Source organism: Leuresthes tenuis, unplaced genomic scaffold (genome assembly GCF_036924035.1).
Source record: "Leuresthes tenuis unplaced genomic scaffold, fLeuTen1.0.hap1 SCAF_1, whole genome shotgun sequence".
NCBI classification, from domain to species: Eukaryota; Metazoa; Chordata; class Actinopteri; order Atheriniformes; family Atherinopsidae; genus Leuresthes; species Leuresthes tenuis.
This window is the reverse complement of record NW_027325355.1, coordinates 42,121,149-42,138,487: the sequence shown is the minus strand read 5'-3', so window position 1 is coordinate 42,138,487 and position 17,339 is coordinate 42,121,149. Positions and strand designations below refer to the sequence as shown.

The window sequence follows — 17,339 nt, the reverse complement described above, 5'->3', positions numbered from 1 at the left end:
TGCTGCTGCTTTGTTGATAGACACGAGGTGATCTGAGAGTCTCAGTTTCAGCTGAAGAGAATAATCACATCAAGGAGGAAGATGATGTGCCCACTACAAGTCAGCCTTTTTCGGCAATTATCTGGTTACACAGAGGAAGTGTATGATTCCAGTACCTATATAATGCACATTTGTCACCGATATTGTTGCTTACGGCCGCACCACCCTGAATATACCTGACCTCGTCTGATCTTGGAAGAAAAGCAGGGTTGGGCCTCGTTAGTATTTGGATGGGAGACCACTTCGGAATACGAGGTGCTGTAAGCTTTTTCTCTTCTCTGTACCACCTGCATGTCTTTTGTTGCAACGTCTGATCACCCTGTGACACATGAGGAAGTTGGTCATCTTCAGCTTCTGCTGCTTTGTTGGCAGACACAAAGTGATCTGAGAGTCTCAGTTTCAGCTCGAGAGAATAATCACGTCAGGGAAGAAGATGTGCCCACTACTTATCAGCTTTTCTCGGCAATTATCTGGTTACATAGAGGAACTGTATGATTCCAGTACCTATATAATGCACATTTGTCACAGTTATGGTTGCTTACGGCCACACCACCCTGAATATGCCTGACCACGTCTGATCTCGGAAGCCAAGCAGGTTTGGGCCTGGTTAGTACTTGGATGGTAGAATATCTGGGAATACCAGGTGCTGTAAGCTGATTCTCTTCTCTCTACCACCTGCATGTCTTTTGTTGCAACGTCTGATCACCCTGTGACACATGAGGAAGTTGGTCATCTTCAGCTGCTGCTGCTGTGTTGGCAGACACAAAGTGATCTGAGAGTCTCAGTTTCAGCTGCAGAGAATAATCACGTCAGGGCAGAAGATGTGCCCACTACACATCAGCCTTTCTCGGAAATGATCTGGTTGCATAGAGGAACCGTATGATTCCAGTACCTATATAATGCACATTTGTCAGAGACATTGTTGCTTACGGCCACACCACCCTGAACATACCCGACCTCGTCTGATCTCGGAAGCCAAGGAGGGTTGGGCGTGGTTAGTACTTGGATGGAAGACCTCTTGGGAATACCAGGTGCTGTAAGCTTTTTCTCTTCTCTCGACCACCTGCATGTCTTTTGTTGCAACGTCTGATCACCCTGTGACACATGAGGAAGGTGGTCATCTTCAGCTGCTGCTGCTTTGTTGGCAGACACGAAGTGATCTGAGAGTCTCAGTTTCAGCTGCAGAGAATGATCACATGAGGGAAGAAGATTTGCCCACTACAAGTCAGCCTTTCTCGGCAATTATCTGGTTACATAGAGGAACCGTATGATTCCAGTACCTATATAATGCACATTTGTCACAGACATTGTTGCTTACGGCCACACCACCCTGAACATGCCCGACCTCGTCTGATCTCGGTAGCCAAGGAGGGTTGGGCCTGGTTAGTACTTAAATGGGAGACCGCTTGGGAATACCAGGAGCTGTAAGCTTTTTGTCTTCTCTCGACCACCTGCATGTCTTTTGTTGCAACGTCTGATCACCCTGTGACACATGAGGAAGTTGGTCATCTTCAGCTGCTGCTGCTTTGTTGGCAGACACGAAGTGATCTGAGAGTCTCAGTTTCAGCTGCAGAGAATAATCACATCAGGGAAGAAGATGTGCCCATAACAAGTCAGCCTTTCTCTGCAATTATCTGGTTACATAGAGGAATTGTATGATTCCAGTACCTATATAATGCACATTTGTCACAGAAATTGTTCCTTACGGCCACACCACCCTGAATAAGCCCGACCTCGTCTGATCTCGGAAGCCAAGGAGGGTTGGGCCTGGTTAGTACTTTAATGGGAGACTGCTTGGGAATACCAGGTGCTGTAAGCGTTTTGTCTTCTCTCGACCACCTGCATGTCTTTTGTTGCAACGTCTGATCACCCTGTGACACATGAGGAAGTTGGCCATCTTCAGCTGCTGCTGCTTTGTTGGAAGACACGAAGTGATCTGAGAGTCTCAGTTTCAACTGAAGAGAATAATCACGTCAGGGAAGAAGATGTGCCGACTACACATCAGCCTTTCTCAGCAATTATCTGGTTACATAGAGGAACCGTATGATTCCTGTACTTATATAATGCACTTTTGTCAGACCCATTGTTGCTTACGGCCACACCACCCTGAACATACCCGACCTCGTCTGATCTTGGAAGCCAAGCAGGGTTGAACCTGCTTAGTACTTGGATGGGAGACTGCTTGGGAATACCAGGTGCTGTAAGCATTTTCTCTACAACCTGCATGTCTTTTGTTGCAACGTCTGATCACCCTGTGACACATGAGGAAGTTGGTCATCTTCAGCTGCTGCTGCTTTGTTGGCTGACACAAAGTGATCTGAGAGTCTCAGTTTCAGTTGCAGAGAATGATCACATCAGAGAAGATGATTTGCCCGCTACACATCAGCCTTTCTCGGCCATTATCTGGTTGCATAGAGGAACCGTATGATTCCAGTACCTATATAATGCACATTTGTCAGAGACATTGTTGCTTACGGCCACACCACCCTGAATAAGCCCGACCTCGTCTGATCTCGGACACCAAGAAGGTTGTACCTGGTTAGTACTTGGATGGGAGACACCTTGGGAATACCAGGTGCTGTAAGCTTTTTCTCTTCTCTCTACCACCTGCATGTCTTTTGTTGCAACGTCTGATCACCCTGTGACACGTGAAGAAGTTGGTCATCTTCAGCTGCTGCTGCTTTGTTGATAGACACGAGGTGATCTGAGAGTCTCAGTTTCAGCTGAAGAGAATAATCACATCAAGGAGGAAGATGAACCAACTACAAGTCAGCCTTTTTCGGCAATTATCTGGTTACACAGAGGAAGTGTATGATTCCAGTACCTATATAATGCACATTTGTCACCGATATTGTTGCTTACGGCCGCACCACCCTGAATATACCTGACCTCGTCTGATCTTGGAAGAAAAGCAGGGTTGGGCCTGGTTAGTACTTGGATGGGAGACCACTTCGGAATACCAGGTGCTGTAAGCTTTTTCTCTTCTCTCTACCACCTGCATGTCTTTTGTTGCAACGTCTGATCACCCTGTGACACATGAGGAAGTTGGTCATCTTCAGCTGCTGCTGCTTTGTTGGCTGACACGAAGTGATCTGAGAGCCTCAGTTTCAGTTGCAGAGAATGATCACATCAGAGAAGATGATATGCCCGCTACACATCAGCCTTTCTCGGCAATTATCTGGTTGCATAGAGGAACCGTATGATTCCAGTACCTATATAATGCACATTTGTCAGAGACATTGTTGCTTACGGCCACACAACCCTGAACATGCCCGACCTAGTCTGATCTCGGAAGCCAAGCACAGTTGGGCCTGGTTTGTACTTGGATGGAAGACCTCTTGGGAATACGAGGTGCTGTAAGCTTTTTCTCTTCTCTGTACCACCTGCATGTCTTTTGTTGCAACGTCTGATCACCCTGTGACACATGAGGAAGTTGGTCATCTTCAGCTTCTGCTGCTTTGTTGGCAGACACAAAGTGATCTGAGAGTCTCAGTTTCAGCTCGAGAGAATAATCACGTCAGGGAAGAAGATGTGCCCACTACTTATCAGCTTTTCTCGGCAATTATCTGGTTACATAGAGGAACTGTATGATTCCAGTACCTATATAATGCACATTTGTCACAGTTATGGTTGCTTACGGCCACACCACCCTGAATATGCCCGACCACGTCTGATCTCGGAAGCCAAGCAGGTTTGGGCCTGGTTAGTACTTGGATGGTAGACTGTCTGGGAATACCAGGTGCTGTAAGCTTTTTCTCTTCTCTCTACCACCTGCATGTCTTTTGTTGCAACGTCTGATCACCCTGTGACACATGAGGAAGTTGGTCATCTTCAGCTGCTGCTGCTGTGTTGGCAGACACAAAGTGATCTGAGAGTCTCAGTTTCAGCTGCAGAGAATAATCACGTCAGGGAAGAAGATGTGCCCACTACACATCAGCCTTTCTCGGAAATGATCTGGTTGCATAGAGGAACCGTATGATTCCAGTACCTATATAATGCACATTTGTCAGAGACATTGTTGCTTACGGCCACACCACCCTGAACATACCCGACCTCGTCTGATCTCGGAAGCCAAGGAGGGTTGGGCGTGGTTAGTACTTGGATGGGAGACTGCTTGGGAATACCAGGTGCTGTAAGCGTTTTCTCTTCTCTCTACAACCTGCATGTCTTTTCTTGCAACGTCTGATCACCCTGTGACACATGAGGAAGTTGGCCATCTTCAGCTGCTGCTGCTTTGTTGGAAGACACGAAGTGATCTGAGAGTCTCAGTTTCAACTGAAGAGAATAATCACGTCAGGGAAGAAGATGTGCCCACTACACATCAGCCTTTCTCAGCAATTATCTGGTTACATAGAGGAACCGTATGATTCCTGTACTTATATAATGCACTTTTGTCAGACACATTGTTGCTTACGGCCACACCACCCTGAACATACCCGACCTCGTCTGATCTCGGAAGCCAAGCAGGGTTGAACCTGCTTAGTACTTGGATGGGAGACTGCTTGGGAATACCAGGTGCTGTAAGCGTTTTCTCTTCTCTCTACAACCTGCATGTCTTTTGTTGCAACGTCTGATCACCCTGTGACACATGAGGAAGTTGGTCATCTTCAGCTGCTGCTGCTTTGTTGGCAGACACAAAGTGATCTGAGAGTCTCAGTTTCAGCTACAGAGAATAATCACGTCAGGGAAGAAGATGTGCCCACTACAAGTCAGCCTTTCTCTGCAATTATCTGGTTACATAGAAGAAGTGTATGATTCCAGTACCTATATAATGCACATTTGTCACAGCTATTGTTGCTTACGGCCGCACCACCCTGAATATGCCTGACCTCGTCTGATCTTGGAAGAAAAGCAGGGTTGGGCCTGGTTAGTACTTGGATGGTGGACTATCTGGGAATACCAGGTGCTGTAAGCTTCTTCTCTTCTCTCTACCACCTGCATGTCTTTTGTTGCAACGTCTGATCACCCTGTGACACATGAGGAAGTTGGTCATCTTCAGCTGCTGCTGCTTTGTTGGCAGACACAAAGTGATCTGAGAGTCTCAGTTTCAGCTACAGAGAATAATCACGTCAGGGAAGAAGATGTGCCCACTACAAGTCAGCCTTTCTCTGCAATTATCTGGTTACATAGAAGAAGTGTATGATTCCAGTACCTATATAATGCACATTTGACACAGCTATTGTTGCTTACGGCCGCACCACCCTGAATATGCCTGACCTCGTCTGATCTTGGAAGAAAAGCAGGGTTGGGCCTGGTTAGTACTTGGATGGTGGACTATCTGGGAATACCAGGTGCTGTAAGCTGATTCTCTTCTCTCTACCACCTCCATGTCTTTTGTTGCAACGTCTGATCACCCTGTGACACATGAGGAAGTTGGTCATCTTCAGCTGCTGCTGCTTTGTTGGCAGACACAAAGTGATCTGAGAGTCTCAGTTTCAGCTGCAGAGAATAATCACGTCAGGGAAGAAGATGTGCCCACTACACATCAGCCTTTCTCGGAAATGATCTGGTTGCATAGAGGAACCGTATGATTCCAGTACCTATATAATGCACATTTGTCACAGACATTGTTGCTTACGGCCACACCACCCTGAACATACCCTACCTCGTCTGATCTCGGAAGCCAAGGAGGGTTGGGCGTGGTTAGTACTTGGATGGAAGACCTCTTGGGAATACCAGGTGCTGTAAGCTTTTTCTTTTCTCTCGACCACCTGCATGTCTTTTGTTGCAACGTCTGATCACCCTGTGACACATGAGGAAGGTGGTCATCTTCAGCTTCTGCTGCTTTGTTGGCAGACACGAAGTGATCTGAGAGTCTCAGTTTCAGCTGCAGAGAATGATCACATGAGGGAAGAAGATTTGCCCACTACAAGTCAGCCTTTCTCGGCAATTATCTGGTTACATAGAGGAACCGTATGATTCCAGTACCTATATAATGCACATTTGTCACAGACATTGTTGCTTACGGCCACACCACCCTGAACATGCCCGACCTCGTCTGATCTCGGTAGCCAAGGAGGGTTGGGCCTGGTTAGTACTTGGATGGGAGACCACTTGGGAATACCAGGAGCTGTAAGCTTTTTGTCTTCTCTCGACCACCTGCATGTCTTTTGTTGCAACGTCTGATCACCCTGTGACACATGAGGAAGTTGGTCATCTTCAGCTGCTGCTGCTTTGTTGGCAGACACGAAGTGATCTGAGAGTCTCAGTTTCAGCTGCAGAGAATGATCACATCAGGGAAGAAGATGTGCCCATAACAAGTCAGCCTTTCTCTGCAATTATCTGGTTACATAGAGGAATTGTATGATTCCAGTACCTATATAATGCACATTTGTCACAGAAATTGTTCCTTACGGCCACACCACCCTGAATAAGCCCGACCTCGTCTGATCTCGGAAGCCAAGGAGGGTTGGGCCTGGTTAGTACTTTAATGGGAGACTGCTTGGGAATACCAGGTGCTGTAAGCGTTTTCTCTTCTCTCTACAACCTGCATGTCTTTTCTTGCAACGTCTGATCACCCTGTGACACATGAGGAAGTTGGCCATCTTCAGCTGCTGCTGCTTTGTTGGAAGACACGAAGTGATCTGAGAGTCTCAGTTTCAACTGAAGAGAATAATCACGTCAGGGAAGAAGATGTGCCCACTACACATCAGCCTTTCTCAGCAATTATCTGGTTACATAGAGGAACCGTATGATTCCTGTACTTATATAATGCACTTTTGTCAGACACATTGTTGCTTACGGCCACACCACCCTGAACATACCCGACCTCGTCTGATCTCGGAAGCCAAGCAGGGTTGAACCTGCTTAGTACTTGGATGGGAGACTGCTTGGGAATACCAGGTGCTGTAAGCGTTTTCTCTTCTCTCTACAACCTGCATGTCTTTTGTTGCAACGTCTGATCACCCTGTGACACATGAGGAAGTTGGTCATCTTCAGCTGCTGCTGCTTTGTTGGCTGACACAAAGTGATCTGAGAGTCTCAGTTTCGGTTGCAGAGAATGATCACATCAGAGAAGATGATTTGCCCGCTACACATCAGCCTTTCTCGGCAATTATCTGGTTGCATAGAGGAACCGTATGATTCCAATACCTATATAATGCACATTTGTCAGAGACATTGTTGCTTACGGCCACACCACCTTGAATAAGCCCGACCTCGTCTGATCTCGGACACCAAGAAGGTTGTACCTGGTTAGTACTTGGATGGGAGACAGCTTGGGAATACCAGGTGCTGTAAGCTTTTTCTCTTCTCTCTACCACCTGCATGTCTTTTGTTGCAACGTCTGATCACCCTGTGACACGTGAAGAAGTTGGTCATCTTCAGCTGCTGCTGCTTTGTTGATAGACACGAGGTGATCTGAGAGTCTCAGTTTCAGCTGAAGAGAATAATCACATCAAGGAGGAAGATGATGTGCCCACTACAAGTCAGCCTTTTTCGGCAATTATCTGGTTACACAGAGGAAGTGTATGATTCCAGTACCTATATAATGCACATTTGTCACCGATATTGTTGCTTACGGCCGCACCACCCTGAATATACCTGACCTCGTCTGATCTTGGAAGAAAAGCAGGGTTGGGCCTCGTTAGTATTTGGATGGGAGACCACTTCGGAATACGAGGTGCTGTAAGCTTTTTCTCTTCTCTGTACCACCTGCATGTCTTTTGTTGCAACGTCTGATCACCCTGTGACACATGAGGAAGTTGGTCATCTTCAGCTTCTGCTGCTTTGTTGGCAGACACAAAGTGATCTGAGAGTCTCAGTTTCAGCTCGAGAGAATAATCACGTCAGGGAAGAAGATGTGCCCACTACTTATCAGCTTTTCTCGGCAATTATCTGGTTACATAGAGGAACTGTATGATTCCAGTACCTATATAATGCACATTTGTCACAGTTATGGTTGCTTACGGCCACACCACCCTGAATATGCCTGACCACGTCTGATCTCGGAAGCCAAGCAGGTTTGGGCCTGGTTAGTACTTGGATGGTAGAATATCTGGGAATACCAGGTGCTGTAAGCTGATTCTCTTCTCTCTACCACCTGCATGTCTTTTGTTGCAACGTCTGATCACCCTGTGACACATGAGGAAGTTGGTCATCTTCAGCTGCTGCTGCTGTGTTGGCAGACACAAAGTGATCTGAGAGTCTCAGTTTCAGCTGCAGAGAATAATCACGTCAGGGCAGAAGATGTGCCCACTACACATCAGCCTTTCTCGGAAATGATCTGGTTGCATAGAGGAACCGTATGATTCCAGTACCTATATAATGCACATTTGTCAGAGACATTGTTGCTTACGGCCACACCACCCTGAACATACCCGACCTCGTCTGATCTCGGAAGCCAAGGAGGGTTGGGCGTGGTTAGTACTTGGATGGGAGACCACTTGGGAATACCAGGAGCTGTAAGCTTTTTGTCTTCTCTCGACCACCTGCATGTCTTTTGTTGCAACGTCTGATCACCCTGTGACACATGAGGAAGGTGGTCATCTTCAGCTTCTGCTGCTTTGTTGGCAGACACGAAGTGATCTGAGAGTCTCAGTTTCAGCTGCAGAGAATGATCACATGAGGGAAGAAGATTTGCCCACTACAAGTCAGCCTTTCTCGGCAATTATCTGGTTACATAGAGGAACCGTATGATTCCAGTACCTATATAATGCACATTTGTCACAGACATTGTTGCTTACGGCCACACCACCCTGAACATGCCCGACCTCGTCTGATCTCGGTAGCCAAGGAGGGTTGGGCCTGGTTAGTACTTGGATGGGAGACCACTTGGGAATACCAGGAGCTGTAAGCTTTTTGTCTTCTCTCGACCACCTGCATGTCTTTTGTTGCAACGTCTGATCACCCTGTGACACATGAGGAAGTTGGTCATCTTCAGCTGCTGCTGCTTTGTTGGCAGACACGAAGTGATCTGAGAGTCTCAGTTTCAGCTGCAGAGAATGATCACATCAGGGAAGAAGATGTGCCCATAACAAGTCAGCCTTTCTCTGCAATTATCTGGTTACATAGAGGAATTGTATGATTCCAGTACCTATATAATGCACATTTGTCACAGAAATTGTTCCTTACGGCCACACCACCCTGAATAAGCCCGACCTCGTCTGATCTCGGAAGCCAAGGAGGGTTGGGCCTGGTTAGTACTTTAATGGGAGACTGCTTGGGAATACCAGGTGCTGTAAGCGTTTTCTCTTCTCTCTACAACCTGCATGTCTTTTCTTGCAACGTCTGATCACCCTGTGACACATGAGGAAGTTGGCCATCTTCAGCTGCTGCTGCTTTGTTGGAAGACACGAAGTGATCTGAGAGTCTCAGTTTCAACTGAAGAGAATAATCACGTCAGGGAAGAAGATGTGCCCACTACACATCAGCCTTTCTCAGCAATTATCTGGTTACATAGAGGAACCGTATGATTCCTGTACTTATATAATGCACTTTTGTCAGACACATTGTTGCTTACGGCCACACCACCCTGAACATACCCGACCTCGTCTGATCTCGGAAGCCAAGCAGGGTTGAACCTGCTTAGTACTTGGATGGGAGACTGCTTGGGAATACCAGGTGCTGTAAGCGTTTTCTCTTCTCTCTACAACCTGCATGTCTTTTGTTGCAACGTCTGATCACCCTGTGACACATGAGGAAGTTGGTCATCTTCAGCTGCTGCTGCTTTGTTGGCTGACACAAAGTGATCTGAGAGTCTCAGTTTCGGTTGCAGAGAATGATCACATCAGAGAAGATGATTTGCCCGCTACACATCAGCCTTTCTCGGCAATTATCTGGTTGCATAGAGGAACCGTATGATTCCAATACCTATATAATGCACATTTGTCAGAGACATTGTTGCTTACGGCCACACCACCTTGAATAAGCCCGACCTCGTCTGATCTCGGACACCAAGAAGGTTGTACCTGGTTAGTACTTGGATGGGAGACAGCTTGGGAATACCAGGTGCTGTAAGCTTTTTCTCTTCTCTCTACCACCTGCATGTCTTTTGTTGCAACGTCTGATCACCCTGTGACACGTGAAGAAGTTGGTCATCTTCAGCTGCTGCTGCTTTGTTGATAGACACGAGGTGATCTGAGAGTCTCAGTTTCAGCTGAAGAGAATAATCACATCAAGGAGGAAGATGATGTGCCCACTACAAGTCAGCCTTTTTCGGCAATTATCTGGTTACACAGAGGAAGTGTATGATTCCAGTACCTATATAATGCACATTTGTCACCGATATTGTTGCTTACGGCCGCACCACCCTGAATATACCTGACCTCGTCTGATCTTGGAAGAAAAGCAGGGTTGGGCCTCGTTAGTATTTGGATGGGAGACCACTTCGGAATACGAGGTGCTGTAAGCTTTTTCTCTTCTCTGTACCACCTGCATGTCTTTTGTTGCAACGTCTGATCACCCTGTGACACATGAGGAAGTTGGTCATCTTCAGCTTCTGCTGCTTTGTTGGCAGACACAAAGTGATCTGAGAGTCTCAGTTTCAGCTCGAGAGAATAATCACGTCAGGGAAGAAGATGTGCCCACTACTTATCAGCTTTTCTCGGCAATTATCTGGTTACATAGAGGAACTGTATGATTCCAGTACCTATATAATGCACATTTGTCACAGTTATGGTTGCTTACGGCCACACCACCCTGAATATGCCTGACCACGTCTGATCTCGGAAGCCAAGCAGGTTTGGGCCTGGTTAGTACTTGGATGGTAGAATATCTGGGAATACCAGGTGCTGTAAGCTGATTCTCTTCTCTCTACCACCTGCATGTCTTTTGTTGCAACGTCTGATCACCCTGTGACACATGAGGAAGTTGGTCATCTTCAGCTGCTGCTGCTGTGTTGGCAGACACAAAGTGATCTGAGAGTCTCAGTTTCAGCTGCAGAGAATAATCACGTCAGGGCAGAAGATGTGCCCAATACACATCAGCCTTTCTCGGAAATGATCTGGTTGCATAGAGGAACCGTATGATTCCAGTACCTATATAATGCACATTTGTCAGAGACATTGTTGCTTACGGCCACACCACCCTGAACATACCCGACCTCGTCTGATCTCGGAAGCCAAGGAGGGTTGGGCGTGGTTAGTACTTGGATGGAAGACCTCTTGGGAATACCAGGTGCTGTAAGCTTTTTCTCTTCTCTCGACCACCTGCATGTCTTTTGTTGCAACGTCTGATCACCCTGTGACACATGAGGAAGGTGGTCATCTTCAGCTGCTGCTGCTTTGTTGGCAGACACGAAGTGATCTGAGAGTCTCAGTTTCAGCTGCAGAGAATGATCACATGAGGGAAGAAGATTTGCCCACTACAAGTCAGCCTTTCTCGGCAATTATCTGGTTACATAGAGGAACCGTATGATTCCAGTACCTATATAATGCACATTTGTCACAGACATTGTTGCTTACGGCCACACCACCCTGAACATGCCCGACCTCGTCTGATCTCGGTAGCCAAGGAGGGTTGGGCCTGGTTAGTACTTAAATGGGAGACCGCTTGGGAATACCAGGAGCTGTAAGCTTTTTGTCTTCTCTCGACCACCTGCATGTCTTTTGTTGCAACGTCTGATCACCCTGTGACACATGAGGAAGTTGGTCATCTTCAGCTGCTGCTGCTTTGTTGGCAGACACGAAGTGATCTGAGAGTCTCAGTTTCAGCTGCAGAGAATAATCACATCAGGGAAGAAGATGTGCCCATAACAAGTCAGCCTTTCTCTGCAATTATCTGGTTACATAGAGGAATTGTATGATTCCAGTACCTATATAATGCACATTTGTCACAGAAATTGTTCCTTACGGCCACACCACCCTGAATAAGCCCGACCTCGTCTGATCTCGGAAGCCAAGGAGGGTTGGGCCTGGTTAGTACTTTAATGGGAGACTGCTTGGGAATACCAGGTGCTGTAAGCGTTTTGTCTTATCTCGACCACCTGCATGTCTTTTGTTGCAACGTCTGATCACCCTGTGACACATGAGGAAGTTGGCCATCTTCAGCTGCTGCTGCTTTGTTGGAAGACACGAAGTGATCTGAGAGTCTCAGTTTCAGCTGCAGAGAATGATCACATGAGGGAAGAAGATTTGCCCACTACAAGTCAGCCTTTCTCGGCAATTATCTGGTTACATAGAGGAACCGTATGAATCCAGTACCTATATAATGCACATTTGTCACAGACATTGTTGCTTACGGCCACACCACCCTGAACATGCCCGACCTCGTCTGATCTCGGTAGCCAAGGAGGGTTGGGCCTGGTTAGTACTTAAATGGGAGACCGCTTGGGAATACGAGGTGCTGTAAGCTTTTTCTCTTCTCTGTACCACCTGCATGTCTTTTGTTGCAACGTCTGATCACCCTGTGACACATGAGGAAGTTGGCCATCTTCAGCTGCTGCTGCTTTGTTGGAAGACACGAAGTGATCTGAGAGTCTCAGTTTCAACTGAAGAGAATAATCACGTCAGGGAAGAAGATGTGCCCACTACACATCAGCCTTTCTCAGCAATTATCTGGTTACATAGAGGAACCGTATGATTCCTGTAGTTATATAATGCACTTTTGTCAGACCCATTGTTGCTTACGGCCACACCACCCTGAACATACCCGACCTCGTCTGATCTTGGAAGCCAAGCAGGGTTGAACCTGCTTAGTACTTGGATGGGAGACTGCTTGGGAATACCAGGTGCTGTAAGCATTTTCTCTTCTCTCTACAACCTGCATGTCTTTTGTTGCAACGTCTGATCACCCTGTGACACATGAGGAAGTTGGTCATCTTCAGCTGCTGCTGCTTTGTTGGCTGACACAAAGTGATCTGAGAGTCTCAGTTTCAGTTGCAGAGAATGATCACATCAGAGAAGATGATTTGCCCGCTACACATCAGCCTTTCTCGGCCATTATCTGGTTGCATAGAGGAACCGTATGATTCCAGTACCTATATAATGCACATTTGTCAGAGACATTGTTGCTTACGGCCACACCACCCTGAATAAGCCCGACCTCGTCTGATCTCGGACACCAAGAAGGTTGTACCTGGTTAGTACTTGGATGGGAGACAGCTTGGGAATACCAGGTGCTGTAAGCTTTTTCTCTTCTCTCTACCACCTGCATGTCTTTTGTTGCAACGTCTGATCACCCTGTGACACGTGAAGAAGTTGGTCATCTTCAGCTGCTGCTGCTTTGTTGATAGACACGAGGTGATCTGAGAGTCTCAGTTTCAGCTGAAGAGAATAATCACATCAAGGAGGAAGATGAACCAACTACAAGTCAGCCTTTTTCGGCAATTATCTGGTTACACAGAGGAAGTGTATGATTCCAGTACCTATATAATGCACATTTGTCACCGATATTGTTGCTTACGGCCGCACCACCCTGAATATACCTGACCTCGTCTGATCTTGGAAGAAAAGCAGGGTTGGGCCTGGTTAGTACTTGGATGGGAGACCACTTCGGAATACCAGGTGCTGTAAGCTTTTTCTCTTCTCTCTACCACCTGCATGTCTTTTGTTGCAACGTCTGATCACCCTGTGACACATGAGGAAGTTGGTCATCTTCAGCTGCTGCTGCTTTGTTGGCTGACACGAAGTGATCTGAGAGCCTCAGTTTCAGTTGCAGAGAATGATCACATCAGAGAAGATGATATGCCCGCTACACATCAGCCTTTCTCGGCAATTATCTGGTTGCATAGAGGAACCGTATGATTCCAGTACCTATATAATGCACATTTGTCAGAGACATTGTTGCTTACGGCCACACAACCCTGAACATGCCCGACCTAGTCTGATCTCGGAAGCCAAGCACAGTTGGGCCTGGTTTGTACTTGGATGGAAGACCTCTTGGGAATACGAGGTGCTGTAAGCTTTTTCTCTTCTCTGTACCACCTGCATGTCTTTTGTTGCAACGTCTGATCACCCTGTGACACATGAGGAAGTTGGTCATCTTCAGCTTCTGCTGCTTTGTTGGCAGACACAAAGTGATCTGAGAGTCTCAGTTTCAGCTCGAGAGAATAATCACGTCAGGGAAGAAAATGTGCCCACTACTTATCAGCTTTTCTCGGCAATTATCTGGTTACATAGAGGAACTGTATGATTCCAGTACCTATATAATGCACATTTGTCACAGTTATGGTTGCTTACGGCCACACCACCCTGAATATGCCCGACCACGTCTGATCTCGGAAGCCAAGCAGGTTTGGGCCTGGTTAGTACTTGGATGGTAGACTGTCTGGGAATACCAGGTGCTGTAAGCTTTTTCTCTTCTCTCTACCACCTGCATGTCTTTTGTTGCAACGTCTGATCACCCTGTGACACATGAGGAAGTTGGTCATCTTCAGCTGCTGCTGCTGTGTTGGCAGACACAAAGTGATCTGAGAGTCTCAGTTTCAGCTGCAGAGAATAATCACGTCAGGGAAGAAGATGTGCCCACTACACATCAGCCTTTCTCGGAAATGATCTGGTTGCATAGAGGAACCGTATGATTCCAGTACCTATATAATGCACATTTGTCAGAGACATTGTTGCTTACGGCCACACCACCCTGAACATACCCGACCTCGTCTGATCTCGGAAGCCAAGGAGGGTTGGGCGTGGTTAGTACTTGGATGGAAGACCTCTTGGGAATACCATGTGCTGTAAGCGTTTTCTCTTCTCTCTACCACCTGCATGTCTTTTGTTGCAACATCTGATCACCCTGTGACACATGAGGAAGTTGGTCATCTTCAGCTTCTGCTGCTTTGTTGGCAGACACGAAGTGATCTGAGAGTCTCAGTTTCAGCTGAAGAGAATAATCACATCAGGGAAGAAGATGTGCCCACTACAAGTCAGCCTTTCTCTGCAATTATCTGGTTACATAGAAGAAGTGTATGATTCCAGTACGTATATAATGCACATTTGTCACAGCTATTGTTGCTTACGGCCGCACCACCCTGAATATGCCCGACCTCGTCTGATCTTGGAAGCCAAGGAGGGTTGGGCGTGGTTAGTACTTGGATGGAAGACCTCTTGGGAATACCAGGTGCTGTAAGCTTTTTCTCTTCTCTCTACCACCTGCATGTCTTTTGTTGCAACGTCTGATCACCCTGTGACACATGAGGAAGTTGGTCATCTTCAGCTGCTGCTGCTTTGTTGGCAGACACAAAGTGATCTGAGAGTCTCAGTTTCAGTTGCAGAGAATGATCACATCAGAGAAGATGATATGCCCGCTACACATCAGCCTTTCTCTGCAATTATCTGGGTGCATAGAGGAACCGTATGATTCCAGTACCTATATAATGCACATTTGTCAGAGACATTGTTGCTTACGGCCACACAACCCTGAACATGCCCGACCTCGTCTGATCTCGGAAACCAAGCAGGGTTGGGCATGGTTTGTACTTGGATGGAAGACCTCTTGGGAATACCAGGTGCTTTAAGCTTTTTCTCTTCTCTCTACCACCTGCATGTCTTTTGTTGCAATGTCTGATCACCCTGTGACACATGAGGAAGTTGGTCATCTTCAGCTTCTGCTGCTTTGTTGGCAGACACAAAGTGATCTGAGAGTCTCACTTTCAGCTCGAGAGAATAATCACGTCAGGGAAGAAGATGTGCCCACTACTTATCAGCTTTTCTCTGCAATTATCTGGTTACATAGAGGAACTGTATGATTCCAGTACCTATATAATGCACATTTGTCACAGTTATGGTTGCTTACGGCCACACCACCCTGAATATGCCCGACCTCGTCTGATCTCAGAAGCCAAGCAGGTTTGGGCCTGGTTAGTACTTGGATGGTAGACTGTCTGGGAATACCAGGTGCTGTAAGCTTTTTCTCTTCTCTCTACCACCTGCATGTCTTTTGTTGCAACGTCTGATCACCCTGTGACACATGAGGAAGTTGGTCATCTTCAGCTGCTGCTGCTTTGTTGGCAGACACAAAGTGATCTGAGAGTCTCAGTTTCAGCTGCAGAGAATAATCACGTCAGGGAAGAAGATGTGCCCAGTACACATCAGCCTTTCTCGGAAATTAACTGGTTGCATAGAGGAACCGTATGATTCCAGTACCTATATAATGCACATTTGTCAGAGACATTGTTGCTTACGGCCACACCACCCTGAACATGCCCGACCTCGTCTGATCTCGGAAGCCAAGGAGGGTTGGGCCTGGTTAGTACTTGGATGGAAGACCTCTTGGGAATACCAGGTGCTTTAAGCTTTTTCTCTTCTCTCTACCACCTGCATGTCTTTTGTTGCAACGTCTGATCACCCTGTGACACATGAGGAAGTTGGTCATCTTCAGCAGCTGCTGCTGCTTTGTTGGCAGACACGAAGTGATCTGAGAGTCTCAGTTTCAGCTGCAGAGAATGATCACATCAGGGAAGAAGAAGTGCCCATAACAAGTGAGCCTTTCTCGGAAATTATCTGGTTACATAGAGGAAGTGTATGATTCCAGTACTTATATAATGCACATTTGTCACAGAAATTGTTCCTTACGGCCACACCACCCTGAATATGCCCGACCTCGTCTGATCTCGGAAGCCAAGGAGGGTTGGGCCTGGTTAGTACTTTAATGGGAGACTGCTTGGGAATACCAGGTGCTGTAAGCGTTTTCTCTTCTCTCTACAACCTGCATGTCTTTTGTTGCAACGTCTGATCACCCTGTGACACATGAGGAAGTTGGTCATCTTCAGCTGCTGCTGCTTTGTTGGAAGACACGAAGTGATCTGAGAGTCTCAGTTTCAGCTGAAGAGAATAATCACGTCAGGGAAGAAGATGTGCCCACTACACATCAGCCTTTCTCAGCAATTATCTGGTTACATAGAGGAACCGTATGATTCCTGTACTTATATAATGCACTTTTGTCAGACACATTGTTGCTTACGGCCACACCACCCTGAACATACCCGACCTCGTCTGATCTCGGAAGCCAAGCAGGGTTGAGCCTGCTTAGTACTTGGATGGGAGACTGCTTGGGAATACCAGGTGCTGTAAGCTTTTTCTCTTCTCTCTACAACCTGCATGTCTTTTGTTGCAACGTCTGATCACCCTGTGACACATGAGGAAGTTGGTCATCTTCAGCTGCTGCTGCTTTGTTGGCTTACACAAAGTGATCTGAGAGTCTCAGTTTCAGTTGCAGAGAATGATCACATCAGAGAAGATGATTTGCCCGCTACACATCAGCCTTTCTCGGCAATTATCTGGTTGCATAGAGGAACCGTATGATTCCAGTACCTATATAATGCACATTTGTCAGAGACATTGTTGCTTACGGCCACACCACCCTGAATAAGCCCGACCTCGTCTGATCTCGGACACCAAGAAGGTTGTACCTGGTTAGTACTTGGA

At 46.9% G+C, this 17,339-nt stretch overlaps 42 pseudogenes; all 42 read left to right on the top strand.

Annotated features, from left to right (window-relative positions):
* Positions 1-187: 187 nt before the first annotated feature.
* Positions 188-306, top strand: LOC140279257 (5S ribosomal RNA; annotated as a pseudogene).
* A 269-nt stretch (positions 307-575) lies between these two features.
* Positions 576-694, top strand: LOC140291233 (5S ribosomal RNA; annotated as a pseudogene).
* A 269-nt stretch (positions 695-963) lies between these two features.
* On the top strand, positions 964-1,082 carry LOC140300480 (5S ribosomal RNA; annotated as a pseudogene).
* A 269-nt stretch (positions 1,083-1,351) lies between these two features.
* Positions 1,352-1,470, top strand: LOC140305992 (5S ribosomal RNA; annotated as a pseudogene).
* Positions 1,471-1,739: 269 nt separating this feature from the next.
* On the top strand, positions 1,740-1,858 carry LOC140288536 (5S ribosomal RNA; annotated as a pseudogene).
* Positions 1,859-2,127: 269 nt separating this feature from the next.
* LOC140279911 (5S ribosomal RNA) lies at positions 2,128-2,246 on the top strand (annotated as a pseudogene).
* A 649-nt stretch (positions 2,247-2,895) lies between these two features.
* Positions 2,896-3,014, top strand: LOC140300364 (5S ribosomal RNA; annotated as a pseudogene).
* A 269-nt stretch (positions 3,015-3,283) lies between these two features.
* Positions 3,284-3,402, top strand: LOC140296488 (5S ribosomal RNA; annotated as a pseudogene).
* Positions 3,403-3,671: 269 nt separating this feature from the next.
* On the top strand, positions 3,672-3,790 carry LOC140302123 (5S ribosomal RNA; annotated as a pseudogene).
* Positions 3,791-4,059: 269 nt separating this feature from the next.
* LOC140309199 (5S ribosomal RNA) lies at positions 4,060-4,178 on the top strand (annotated as a pseudogene).
* A 269-nt stretch (positions 4,179-4,447) lies between these two features.
* On the top strand, positions 4,448-4,566 carry LOC140313381 (5S ribosomal RNA; annotated as a pseudogene).
* Positions 4,567-4,835: 269 nt separating this feature from the next.
* LOC140278838 (5S ribosomal RNA) lies at positions 4,836-4,954 on the top strand (annotated as a pseudogene).
* Positions 4,955-5,223: 269 nt separating this feature from the next.
* LOC140278832 (5S ribosomal RNA) lies at positions 5,224-5,342 on the top strand (annotated as a pseudogene).
* Positions 5,343-5,611: 269 nt separating this feature from the next.
* Positions 5,612-5,730, top strand: LOC140285580 (5S ribosomal RNA; annotated as a pseudogene).
* A 269-nt stretch (positions 5,731-5,999) lies between these two features.
* LOC140299635 (5S ribosomal RNA) lies at positions 6,000-6,118 on the top strand (annotated as a pseudogene).
* Positions 6,119-6,387: 269 nt separating this feature from the next.
* On the top strand, positions 6,388-6,506 carry LOC140288535 (5S ribosomal RNA; annotated as a pseudogene).
* A 269-nt stretch (positions 6,507-6,775) lies between these two features.
* On the top strand, positions 6,776-6,894 carry LOC140313369 (5S ribosomal RNA; annotated as a pseudogene).
* A 269-nt stretch (positions 6,895-7,163) lies between these two features.
* Positions 7,164-7,281, top strand: LOC140296984 (5S ribosomal RNA; annotated as a pseudogene).
* Positions 7,282-7,553: 272 nt separating this feature from the next.
* LOC140279255 (5S ribosomal RNA) lies at positions 7,554-7,672 on the top strand (annotated as a pseudogene).
* A 269-nt stretch (positions 7,673-7,941) lies between these two features.
* LOC140291232 (5S ribosomal RNA) lies at positions 7,942-8,060 on the top strand (annotated as a pseudogene).
* Positions 8,061-8,329: 269 nt separating this feature from the next.
* On the top strand, positions 8,330-8,448 carry LOC140300843 (5S ribosomal RNA; annotated as a pseudogene).
* A 269-nt stretch (positions 8,449-8,717) lies between these two features.
* On the top strand, positions 8,718-8,836 carry LOC140299633 (5S ribosomal RNA; annotated as a pseudogene).
* A 269-nt stretch (positions 8,837-9,105) lies between these two features.
* Positions 9,106-9,224, top strand: LOC140288533 (5S ribosomal RNA; annotated as a pseudogene).
* Positions 9,225-9,493: 269 nt separating this feature from the next.
* Positions 9,494-9,612, top strand: LOC140313364 (5S ribosomal RNA; annotated as a pseudogene).
* A 269-nt stretch (positions 9,613-9,881) lies between these two features.
* LOC140296983 (5S ribosomal RNA) lies at positions 9,882-9,999 on the top strand (annotated as a pseudogene).
* A 272-nt stretch (positions 10,000-10,271) lies between these two features.
* Positions 10,272-10,390, top strand: LOC140279252 (5S ribosomal RNA; annotated as a pseudogene).
* Positions 10,391-10,659: 269 nt separating this feature from the next.
* LOC140291230 (5S ribosomal RNA) lies at positions 10,660-10,778 on the top strand (annotated as a pseudogene).
* A 269-nt stretch (positions 10,779-11,047) lies between these two features.
* On the top strand, positions 11,048-11,166 carry LOC140300479 (5S ribosomal RNA; annotated as a pseudogene).
* A 269-nt stretch (positions 11,167-11,435) lies between these two features.
* Positions 11,436-11,554, top strand: LOC140305985 (5S ribosomal RNA; annotated as a pseudogene).
* Positions 11,555-11,823: 269 nt separating this feature from the next.
* Positions 11,824-11,942, top strand: LOC140288532 (5S ribosomal RNA; annotated as a pseudogene).
* Positions 11,943-12,211: 269 nt separating this feature from the next.
* Positions 12,212-12,330, top strand: LOC140319128 (5S ribosomal RNA; annotated as a pseudogene).
* A 269-nt stretch (positions 12,331-12,599) lies between these two features.
* LOC140279904 (5S ribosomal RNA) lies at positions 12,600-12,718 on the top strand (annotated as a pseudogene).
* A 656-nt stretch (positions 12,719-13,374) lies between these two features.
* LOC140300363 (5S ribosomal RNA) lies at positions 13,375-13,493 on the top strand (annotated as a pseudogene).
* Positions 13,494-13,762: 269 nt separating this feature from the next.
* LOC140296487 (5S ribosomal RNA) lies at positions 13,763-13,881 on the top strand (annotated as a pseudogene).
* Positions 13,882-14,150: 269 nt separating this feature from the next.
* LOC140302116 (5S ribosomal RNA) lies at positions 14,151-14,269 on the top strand (annotated as a pseudogene).
* A 269-nt stretch (positions 14,270-14,538) lies between these two features.
* LOC140299467 (5S ribosomal RNA) lies at positions 14,539-14,657 on the top strand (annotated as a pseudogene).
* A 269-nt stretch (positions 14,658-14,926) lies between these two features.
* LOC140289463 (5S ribosomal RNA) lies at positions 14,927-15,045 on the top strand (annotated as a pseudogene).
* Positions 15,046-15,314: 269 nt separating this feature from the next.
* On the top strand, positions 15,315-15,433 carry LOC140291433 (5S ribosomal RNA; annotated as a pseudogene).
* A 269-nt stretch (positions 15,434-15,702) lies between these two features.
* LOC140270284 (5S ribosomal RNA) lies at positions 15,703-15,821 on the top strand (annotated as a pseudogene).
* Positions 15,822-16,090: 269 nt separating this feature from the next.
* LOC140306993 (5S ribosomal RNA) lies at positions 16,091-16,209 on the top strand (annotated as a pseudogene).
* Positions 16,210-16,481: 272 nt separating this feature from the next.
* Positions 16,482-16,600, top strand: LOC140275541 (5S ribosomal RNA; annotated as a pseudogene).
* A 269-nt stretch (positions 16,601-16,869) lies between these two features.
* LOC140299839 (5S ribosomal RNA) lies at positions 16,870-16,988 on the top strand (annotated as a pseudogene).
* The last annotated feature ends 351 nt before the right edge of the window (positions 16,989-17,339 follow it).